A 12351-nucleotide genomic window follows, 5' to 3' on the forward strand; every position below is an offset into this window, starting at 1 on the left:
GCCGAGTTTGTTCTATTGACATACTAGACATGCCCTGGTTGGCACCAGTCCAGGGGCCGGTTGAAACCGGGCCATCCGGTGGGACGGCCGGTCACGCCGGGCGAGGCACAGGGCCAATCATGAAAAATTGTTTTACAAAAACCATGATAACTTTTGCATCCGGACTCCGATTTCGATGATCTTGGGCTTGTTGGTATCAAGACAACAAGCCCTACAAATTTATGCATAGAAACATCATTGTCCACCCACGGAGTAAAACCAACAAGATGAATGATTTGACATATCTATAAAAGAGACACCGGTAAGACCTCCAAGCTCGAAAACGCAATAGAAGATGCATACGAATTCCGTTTTCGATGAACTTTGGCTTGTTGTAAAGCTAGCAATAAGCTCAAGAACCTCACACAGAGAAACACCAAGAAGAAATAGGGATATTCAAAGTATGCAAAGGATTGAGCTCCCTAAGACGATGCGATCAAGTTACCCAACCGAAAGCCCCTCTTGATAGTGCGGCTATCTATCCTATAATCCGGTCTCCCAACAACCACCTTGAGACCGGTGAAAACTGATACGCGTACAGCACGCGTCCGTTGGGAACCCCAAAAGGAAGGTGTGATGTGTAATGCGGCAAGTTTCCCTCAGTAAGAAACCAAGGTTTATCGAAGCAGTAGGAGCCAAGAAGCACGTTGAAGGTTGATGGCGGCGGAGTGTAGTGCGGTGCAACACCAGGGATTCCGGCGCCAACATGGAACCTGCACAACACAACCAAATTACTTTGCCTCAACGTGACAGTGAGGTTGTCAATCTCACCGGCTTGCTGTAACAAAGGATTAGATGTATAGTGTGGATGATGATTGTTTGCAGAATACAGTAGAGCGAGAATTGCAGTAGATTGTATTCGATGTAAAGAATGGACTGGGGTCCACAGTAAACTAGTGGTGTCTCTCCCATAAGAAATAGCATGTTGGGTGAACAAATTACACTTGGGCAATTGACAAATAAAGATGGCATGACAATGCACATACATATTATGATGAGTAGTGTGAGATTTAATTGGGCATTACGACAAAGTACATAGACCGCTATCCAGCATGCATCTATGCCTAAAAAGTCCACCTTCAGGTTATCATCCGAACCCCTTGATACGTCTCCAACGTATCGATAATTTCTTATGTTCCATGCCACTTTATTGATGATACCTACATGTTTTATGCATACTTTATGTCGTATTTATGCATTTTCCGGCACTAACCTATTAACAAGATGCCGAAGAGCCAGTTGCTGTTTTCTGCTGTTTTTGGTTTCAGAAATCCTAGTAAGGAAATATTCTCGGAATTGGATGAAATCAACTCCCACGATCTTATTTTTCCACGAAGCTTCCAGAACACCGGTGGAGATACGAAGTGGGGCGACGAGGCGGCCACACGCTAGGGCGGCGCGGCCCAGCCCCTGGCGGCGCGGCCCTGCTGTGTGGGCCCCTCGCGTCGCCCCTAAACCTACCTCCTCCGCCTACTCAAGCCTTCGTCGATAATAACTCCAGTACCGAGAGCCACGATACGGAAAACCTTCCAGAGACGCCGCTGCCGCCAAATCCCATCTCGGGGGATTCAGGAGATCGCCTCCGGCACCCTACCGGAGAGGGGAATCATCTCCCGGAGGACTCTTCACCGCCATGGTCGCCTCCGGAGTGATGAGTGAGTAGTTCACCCCTGGACTATGGGTCCATAGCAGTAGCTAGATGGTCGTCTTCTCCTAATTGTGCTATCATTGTTGGATCTTGTGAGCTACCTAACATGATCAAGATCATCTATCTGTAATTGCTACATGTTGTGTTTGTTGGGATCTGATGAATATGGAATACTATGCTATGTTGATTATCAATCTATTATCTATGTGTTGTTTATGATCTTGCATGCTCTCCGTTACTAGTAGAGGCTCTGGCCAAGTTTTTGCTTCTAACTCCAAGAGGGAGTATTTATGCTCGATAGTGGGTTCATGCCTCCATTAAATGCAGGACAAGGATGTAAAGTTCTAAGGTTGTGGATGTGTTGTTGCCACTAGCGATAAAACATCAATGCTATGTCTAAGGATGTATTCGTTGATTACATTACGCACCATACTTAATGCAATTGTCTGTTGTTTACAACTTAATACTGGAGGGGGTTCGGATGATAACCTGAAGGTGGACTTTGTAGGCATAGATGCATGCTGGATAGCGGTCTATGTACTTTGTCGTAATGCCCAATTAAATCTCACAATACTCATCATAACATGTATGTGCATGGTCATGCCCTCTTTATTTGTCAATTGCCCAACTGTAATTTGTTCACCCAACATGCTTATTCTTATGGGAGAGACACCTCTAGTGAACTGTGGACCCCGGTCCATTCTTTTACATCGAATACAATCAACTGCAATACTCGTTCTACTGTTTTTTGCAAACAATCATCATCCACACTATACATCTAATCCTTTGTTACAGCAAGCCGGTGAGATTGACAACCTCACTGTTACGTTGGGACAAAGTATCTTGGTTGTGTTGTGCAGGTTCCACGTTGGCGCCGGAATCCCTGGTGTTGCGCCGCACTACACTCCGCCGCCATCAACCTTCAACGTGCTTCTTGGCTCCTACTGGTTCGATAAACCTTGGTTTCTTACTGAGGGAAAACTTGCCGCTGTACGCATCACACCTTCCTCTTGGGGTTCCCAACGGTCGCTTGTTGTACGCGTATCAAGACTGTTTTCCGGCGCCGTTGCCGGGGACCTGAAGAAAAGTTACACCACATAGATCTCTAACTCCCACGTCAACTTTGCGCCAGCAACTGTTTTCTGGCGCCGTTGCCGGGGAGATCAAGACACGCTGTAAGGGGAGTCTCCACATCCAATCTCTTTACTTTGTTTTTGTCTTGCTTTTATTTTATTTAGTACTTTGTTTGCTGCATTATATCAAAACATAAAAAAATTAGTTGCTAGCTTTACTTTATTTACTATCTTGTTCTCCATATTAAAAACACACAAAAATTAGTTACTTGCATTTTACTTTTGTTACCATGTCTAGCTCTGCACCTGTTACTTCTTCACCTGAGGAATTAGTCTTCACTTTTAAACAAGGGGATGAGGAGAGTTTTAAAGATGCTTGGTCCAGAATTTATGATTCTTATCGTAAAGCTGAACCTCAAATGACTCTAAGTTTGCTCCTTAGTAACTTTTATTTTGGGCTTATGATTCGCTATAGATATCCCTTGGATGCTGTAGTGGGAGGAGATTTCCTTCATTGCAATGGGGATCAAGCTTTTAATGCCATAAAAAATTGGTTGCATCACATAATTCAGCTAATAACTTTGATTCAGCTCTTATTAGCATTTATAATAGATTAAACACTCTTGAGACAAGTGCATCTTGCTTGAAAGAAAATTATAGCTATGTTCGTAACCGTCTTGATCAAGTTTTAGTGAACTCTGAACCTTCAATATGGGACCCTACTATTAAAATTGTTATCAGTGGTGAAACTTTTCATGCCAATTGTGATATTATGTCTGAATTTTGCCTTATGCCTAAGAGTAGTTATGAATCTTTGACACTTTGGGGACTCGTTGAAGGGGGAGAAGGAATAACTCTTATTGATAACTCTGTTATAATTCCTAAGGGAATAGCCGAGGGTGTGCATACAACCATTCTTGGAAGAACAGTATCCACTGATTATCTTGTTATTGAATGTGTAGGAACAGGACAAATCACACTCGGAAGATCCCTGCGGAAACTATTGGGAGCAGTCATAAATGTGGGAGAAGGCACCCTAAAATTCACCTCTACACCGGGGGGTAGACATGTATTCCCTAAATCAAAGAGTAAGAAAAAGAATAAGAAGGGTAGGCGTAAAGCCCGAGGTAATGTTGATGCATCATCTCTTGAGAATACTTGATACACACTTTCTGCGCCTAGCTGAAAGGCGTTAAAGAAAAGAGCTTATGGGAGACAACCCATGATTTTACTACTGCACTTTTATTTTATATTTGAGTCTTGGAAGTTGTTACTACTGTAGCAACCTCTCCTTATCTTAGTTTTGTTGCATTGTTGTGCCAAGTAAAGTCTTTGATAGTAAGGTTCATACTAGATTTGGATTACTGCGCAGAAACAGATTTCTTTGCTGTCACGAATCTGGGCCTAATTCTCTGTAGGTAACTCAGAAAATTCTGCCAATTTACGTGAGTGATCCTCAGATATGTACGTAACTTTCATTCAATTTGAGCATTTTCATTTGAGCAAGTCTGGTGCCTCTTAGAAATTCGTCTTTACGAACTGTTCTGTTTTGACAGATTCTGCCTTTTATTTCGCATTGCCTGTTTTGCTATGCTTGATGGATTTTTCTATTCCATTAACTTTCAGTAGCTTTGTGCAATGTCCAGAAGTGTTAAGAATGAGTATGTCACCTCTGAACATGTGAATTTTGATTATGCACTAACTCTCTAATGAGTTGTTTTGAGTTTGGTGTGGAGGAAGTTTTCAAGGATCAAGAGAGGAGGATGATACAATATGATCAAGGAGAGTGAAAGCTCTAAGCTTGGGGATGCCCCGGTGGTTCACCCCTGCATATTTCAAGAAGACTCAAGCGTCTAAGCTTGGGGATGCCCAAGGCATCCCCTTCTTCATCGACAACATTATCAGGTTCCTCTAGTGAAACTATATTTTTATTCCATCACGTCTTATGCACTTTGCTTGGAGCGTCTGTTTGTTTTTGTTTTTTTTTGTTTGAATAAAGTTGGATCCTAGAATTCATTGTGTGGGAGACAGACACGCTCCGCTGTTGCATATGGATAAATATGTCCTTATGCTTTACTCATAATGTTCATGGCGAAGGTTGAATCTGCTTCGTTAAATTGTTATATGGTTGGAAACGGGAAATGCTACATATAGTAATTGGTAAAATGTCTTGGATAATGTGATACTTGGCAATTGTTGTGCTCATGTTTAAGCTCTTGCATCATATACTTTGCACCTATTAATGAAGAAATACATAGAGCTTGCTAAAATTTGGTTTGCATAATTGGTCTCTCTAAGGTCTAGATAATTTCTAGTAAGGGTCGAACAACAAGGAAGACGGTGTAGAGTCTTATAATGTTTACAATATGTCTTTTATGTGAGTTTTGCTGCACCGGTTTATACTTGTGTTTGTTTCAAATAACCTTTCTAGCCTAAGCCTTGTATCGAGAGGGAATACTTCTCATGCATCCAAAATCCTTGAGCCAACCACTATGCCATTTGTGTCCACCATACCTACCTACTACATGGTATTTCTCCGCCCTTCCAAAGTAAATTGCTTGAGTGCTACCTTTAAAATTTCCATTCTTCATCTTTGCAATATATAGCTCATGGGACAAATAGCCTAAAAACTATTGTGGTATTGAATATGTACTTATGCACTTTATCTCTTATTAAGTTGCTTGTTGTGTGATAACCATGTTCCTGGGGACGCCATCAACACTTTGTTTAATATCATGTGAGTTGCTATGCATGTCCGTCTTGTCTGAAGTAAGGGCGATTTACCATGAGTTGAATGGTTAGAGCATGCATACTGTTAGAGAAGAACATTGGGCCGCTAACTAAAGCCATGATTCATGGTGGAAGTTTCAGTTTTGGACAAATATCCTCAATCTCATATGAGAACATTAATTGTTGCTAAATGCTTGTGCATTAAAGAGGAGTCCATTATCTGTTGTCTATGTTGTCCCGGTATGGATGTCTAAGTTGAGAATAATCAAAAGCAAGAAATCCAATGCGAGCTTTCTCCTTAGACCTTTGTACAGGCGGCATAGAGGTACCCCTTTGTGACACTTGGTTAAAACATATGTATTGCGATGATAATCCAGGTAATCCGAGCTAATTAGGACAAGGTGCAGGCACTATTAGTATACTATGCATGAGGCTTGCAACTTGTAGGATATAATTTACATGATGCATATGCTTTATTACTACCGTTGACAAAATTGTTTCTTGTTTTCAAAACCAAAGCTCTAGCACAAATATAGCAATCAATGCTTCCCTCTGCAAAGGGCCTTTCTTTTACTTTTTATGTTGAGTCAGTTCACCTATTTCTCTCCACCTCAAGAAGCAAACACTTGTGTGAACTGTGCATTGATTCCTACATACTTGCATATTGCACTTGTTATATTACTTTACATTGACAATATCCATGAGATATACATGTTATAAGTTGAAAGCAACCGCTGAAACTTCATCTTCCTTTGTGTTGCTTCAATACCTCTGCTATGAATTTATTGCTTCATGAGTTAACTCTTATGCAAGACTTATTGATGCTTGTCTTGAAAGTACTATTCATGAAAAGTCTTTGCTATATGATTCAATTGTTTACTCATTGCATTACCATTGTTTCGAATCGCTGCATTCATTACATGTGCTTACAATAGTATTGATCAAGATTATGATAGCATGTCACTTCAGAAATTATCTTTGTTATCGTTTACCTACTCGGGACGAGTAGGAACTAAGCTTGGGGATGCTGATACGTCTCCAACGTATCGATAATTTCTTATGTTCCATGCCATTTTATTGATGATACCTACATGTTTTATGCATACTTTATGTCGTATTTATGCATTTTCTGGCACTAACCTATTAACAAGATGCCGAAGAGCGATTCTTTGTCTGCTGTTTTTGGTTTCAGAAATCCTAGTAAGGAAATATTCTCGGAATTGGACGAAATCAACGCCCAGGATCTTATTTTTCCACGAAGCTTCCAGAACACCGGGGGAGATACGAAGTGGGGCGACGAGGCGGCCACACGCTAGGCGGCGCGCGGCCAGCCCTCGGCCGCGCGGCCTGTGTGGGCCCTCGCGTCGCCCTAAACCTACCTCCTCCGCCTACTCAAGCCTTCGTCGATAATAACTCCAGATCGAGAGCCACGATACGGAAAACCTTCTAGAGACGCCGCCGCCGCCAATCCCATCTCGGGGGATTCAGAGATCGCCTCGCACCCGCCGAGAGGGGAATCATCTCCCGGAGGACTCTTCACCGCCATGGTCACCTCCGGAGTGATGAGTGAGTAGTTCACCCCTGGACTATGGGTCCATAGCAGTAGCTAGATGGTCGTCTTCTCCTAATTGTGCTATCATTGTTGGATCTTGTGAGCTGCCTAATATGATCAAGATCATCTATCTGTAATTGCTACATGTTGTGTTTGTTGGGATCTGATGAATATGGAATACTATGCTATGTTGATTATCAATCTATTATCTATGTGTTGTTTATGATCTTGCATGCTCTCCGTTACTAGTAGAGGCTCTGGCCAAGTTTTTGCTTGTAACTCAAAGAGGGAGTATTTATGCTCGATAGTGGGTTCATGCCTCCATTAAATCTAGGACAGTGACAGAAAGTTCTAAGGTTGTGGATGTGCTGTTGCCACTAGGGATAAAACATCAATGCTATGTCTAAGGATGTATTCGTTGATTACATTACGCACCATACTTAATGCAATTGTCTGTTGTTTACAACTTAATACTTGAGGGGGTTCGGATGATAACCTGAAGGTGGACTTTTTAGGCATAGATGCATGCTGGATAGCGGTCTATGTACTTTGTCGTAATGCCCAATTAAATCTCACAATACTCATCATAACATGTATGTGCATGGTCATGCCCTCTTTATTTGTCAATTGCCCAACTGTAATTTGTTCACCCAACATGCTTATTCTTATGGGAGAGACACCTCTAGTGAACTGTGGACCCCGGTCCATTCTTTTACATCGAATACAATCAACTGCAATACTTGTTCTACTGTTTTCTGCAAACAATCATCATCCACACTATACATCTAATCCTTTGTTACAGCAAGCCGGTGAGATTGACAACCTCACTGTTACGTTGGGATAAAGTATCTTGGTTGTGTTGTGCAGGTTCCACGTTGGCGCCGGAATCCCTGGTGTTGCGCCGCACTACACTCCGCCGCCATCAACCTTCAACGTGCTTCTTGGCTCCTACTGGTTCGATAAACCTTGGTTTCTTACTGAGGGAAAACTTGCCGCTGTACGCATCACACCTTCCTCTTGGGTTTCCCAACGGTCGCGTGCTGTACGCGTATCAAGACTGTTTTCTGGCGCCGTTGCCGGGGACCTGAAGAAAAGTTACACCACAGAGATCTCTAACTCCCACGTCAACTTTGCGCCAGCACCCCTTCCAGTATTAAGTTGCAAACAACAGACAATTGCATTAAGTATGGTGCATAATGTAATCAACACAAATATCCTTAGACATAGCATTGATGTTTTATCCCTAGTGGCAACAGCACATCCACAACCTTAGAACTTTCTGTCACTGTCCCAGATTTAATGGAGGCATGAACCCACTATCGAGCATAAATACTCCCTCTTGGAGTTACAAGTAACGACTTGGCCAGAGCCTCTACTAATAACGGAGAGCATGCAAGATCATAAACAGCACATAGATGATAGATTGATAATCAACATAACATAGTATTCTATATTCATCGGATCCCAACAAACGCAACATGTAGCATTACAAATAGATGATCTTGATCATGTTAGGCAGCTCACAAGATCGAACAATGATAGCACATGAGGAGAAGACAACCATCTAGCTACTGCTATGGACCCATAGTCCAGGGGTGAACTACTCACACATCACTCCGGAGGCGACCATGGCGGTGAAGAGTCCTCCGGGAGATGATTCCCCTCTCCGGCAGGGTGCCGGAGGCGATCTCCTGAATCCCCCGAGATGGGATTGGCGGCGGCGGCGTCTCTGGAAGGTTTTCCGTATCGTGGCTCTCGGTACTGGAGTTATTATCGACGAAGGCTTCTTATAGGCGGAGAGGTAGGTTTAGGGGCGACGCGAGGGGCCCACACGCTAGGGCCACGCGGCCAGGGCTTGGGCCGCGCCGCCCTGCTTTGGCGTCGCCTCGTCGCCCCACTTCGTTTCCCTTTCGGACTTCTGGAAGCTTCGTGGAAAAATAAGATCCTGGGCGTTGATTTCTTCCAATTCCGAGAATATTTCCTTACTAGGATTTCTGAAACCAAAAACAGCAGAAAACAACAACGGGCTCTTCGGCATCTCGTTAATAGGTTAGTGCCGGAAAATGCATAAATATGACATAAAGTATGTATAAAACATGTGTGTATCATCATAAAACAAGCATGGAACATAAGAAATTATCGATACGTTGGAGACGTATCAAAACCTAGCAAGGTCATACCTTTGTCTTGCGCATCTCGCCTTATCTTGGTGATAGCTCTTCAAGCTCCGCTCAAGCCGGAATGCCTCACTTGATCATTGTTGCTTCGTGAAGACTCTCAATTGCTCCCCATACACCATGATGGGATAGCTCCATTCATGCACATCTTCACATGTCCATTATCATCAAATGGAAGGCAAGCTTCAAGCATGTGATCCACTTGAGATGCTCATCTTGAACTTGTCCAACTCGACCTTGATGACGATCACCACTTGATGTCATCCTCTCATGGGCTATATGAGATCTCACTTTTGATGCATGCCCATGGAAAGATACCTAACCCACATAGAAAACACAAGGGCACATATATGATGGGTTAGTTCATAAAGCATAATTGACAAGGCTTACCATACCACATGACTTCACGTGGCACATTCTTCATGCTTCATGTGTTGACCAAACGTGAATCTATTATTCACTCTTTGTATTGGTCAACCTTGTATCTTCTCATGCTCTATCATACTATCTTGAGGTGTATAGAGAATTCTTCATTTGTTTGCATGCTCTAAATCTTAGTCAACGATAGCTCAGCTTATGCGACTATCATGACATCGACTTAGAGCCATAACTTGAATTCTTCACTTGGAATCAAGCAATCAAGATCTTGATCATCCATTGCTTATCACATAAGCTAGAGCATGGCTAATATTGAGTTCCACATAAGAACTCCATCTTCATTTCTTCTTCTTGATCACATCACATATATATCTTCAAATCGATGATCTTGATACCAATACACAAGGTATATCTTTATCTTCATGGCATCCATACTTGAATCCAACACATGGAATACAAGTAGTACCTATGGAATATTCCTTCATATAAACTCAATGAAAACATTAGTCCATATGGGTTGTCATTAATTACCAAAATCACACATAGGGTCAATGTACCCTTACAACTTGGCCTGCTATATAAAGGCCATGAGTGGGCCTCCCGAAAAATAGAACAGTGATACTCGCAACCACCGCAACTTAGCACAAACCCTAGAATCCTTGTCTCCCGAGGAGTTGACCATAGTAGACTATCGGCTACCCCATTGTAACGTGTTTTACTCGATAAATCAAAATCAGACAAGAAGGGTTTTACCTCATCGAGGGCCCTGAACCTGGGTAGATCTCTCTCCCCGTTTGTTTGGTATCTGATGTCTCGTGTTAACCTGCAGGATTCCGTCAACCCTAAGCCCCTCATGGTGGGTATTGACGAGTAACTCCCTCGTCAACTGATGTGGGAATTACCCTTCGGGTACCCGACATTAGTCTACCTCCCTTGGCCCAACTAGGGGCCCATAAAGATTTCACAAGACTAATGTGGGCCTGTACGTCGGTTGCAACGAAGAAGACCTACCAGAAGATGAATTCTTGATGAACAAGGCAAGAAGGCGTTGATAAAGGAAAGATTAGATTGGATATGAATGCAACCTAGTCGAATTCGGACAGGACTCTCGGGACCTGGCCTGCCATATAAAGGCCAGGAGAGGGTCTGCCGATAAACATAACAACGATACTCGCAACCACCGCAACTTAGCACAAACCCTAGAATCCTTGTCTCCCGGCGAGTCGACCATAGTAGACTATCGGCTACCCATTGTAACCTATTTTACTCGATAAATCAAGATCATACAAGTAGGAAGTAAGGGGTTTTACCTCATCGAAAGCCATGAACCTGGGTAAATCTCTCTCCATGTTTGTTTGGTATCCGATGTCTCGTGTTAGCCTGCAGGATTCCGTCAACCCTAAGCCCCTCATGGTGGGCATTACCGAGGAGCTCCCTCGTCACCGCCACTTTACATTGGCGGGAAAAGCTGCCACAATTTACCCAGTTTTTTTTAGCAAAAAACACTAAACACAAATTGATCGCGAATTGAAACAGTTTCTGACATGTCGGACCCATATGTCATGTCAGATTTGCTGACGTGGAGTGGGACTCACTTGACGGGCCACATATAGTAAATAAAAAAATCATTTTTCCTACTCTCTCTTTTATCCCGCTGACCCAGAACTCCGAGAGGCGCTCCCAGCTCCGGTGAACTCACCGCCGCATCTCTGGCTGCCTCCGCCCTGCACCACCAGCGGCGCTGCCCCAACGGCGGCCTGGTTACCAGTGTCGCCCTGAGCTGCACCCTCGCGTCTACGGACCTAGAGAACCCCGAGCGTCGTCAGATCTACTGCGTGCGTCACTGCGTGTGACCTGATGTGGTCGGTGTCGATGTGCCTGCGGGAGGTGCTCCGCGCGGAGCCGAACGCTGGGATTCAAGACGGTCATCACAAGAAGGGCATGCAGCGGGCGCAGTAGCGCTACTCGGTCACGATAAAGAGGACTTAGTGGCAACGCTTGGCGCGAGGAGGGGCTTGACGGTGGCTCAAGCAACGGTCCCAACTCGCGTGACATAATCTCGATCTTCTAGACCAGGCCCAACTCGCTCGCGCCTGGAATTGACTAGCTAGCACGGAGGCGACCACTTTGTAATCCGCGACGCATGCGCTAGGGGCTCGGCTCGGCACGAGGAGAAGTTCGTTGTTGTCTTGATCCATGGCGGCACGCGGTGCAACCTGCCGGAGCCCGAGGTGTGCGACGCGGGGGAAATTCGAGGGAGGGAGGACTAATGCGCCTGCTAGTGGAGGTTGGGGAAGGGAGGTACATCAGCGCTTGTGGAGGAGGAAGGCGGGCATCTGCCGCACTGCCAATGCTGCCGTGGTGAGAGAAGGGGTGAGGAAAGAGAGGAGGTGGCGACAAATTCCTCCAAACTCAGAGGAAACGGGAGTCGGGAGAGTGAGGGGAAAAGATATTTTTTTATTTTTAGGTCGGGTTGGCAGGTGGGTCCCACTCCACGTTAGTAAATTTTCCCTGGATGGTAGGTCCCACTGGCTAGGAATGGCATCAATTCGTTGTCGATTCATTTATGTGTTTGTGTTGCACATAATTGGGGCGTAGAATAGAAATTTGGGGCAAATGGGCCAATTTCGCTGTTTGATATGCGCTTGAAATCTTAAATTCCACGCTCCGAATCTCCTGTGCAAAGAGCCGGCCAAACATTCCTAGCTTCATACCTCAGAAATGTCGGAAACGAGCGTACCGCTTCGTCCTTAG

Source organism: Lolium perenne, chromosome 4 (assembly GCF_019359855.2).
Source record: "Lolium perenne isolate Kyuss_39 chromosome 4, Kyuss_2.0, whole genome shotgun sequence".
Lineage (NCBI taxonomy): Eukaryota > Viridiplantae > Streptophyta > Magnoliopsida > Poales > Poaceae > Lolium > Lolium perenne.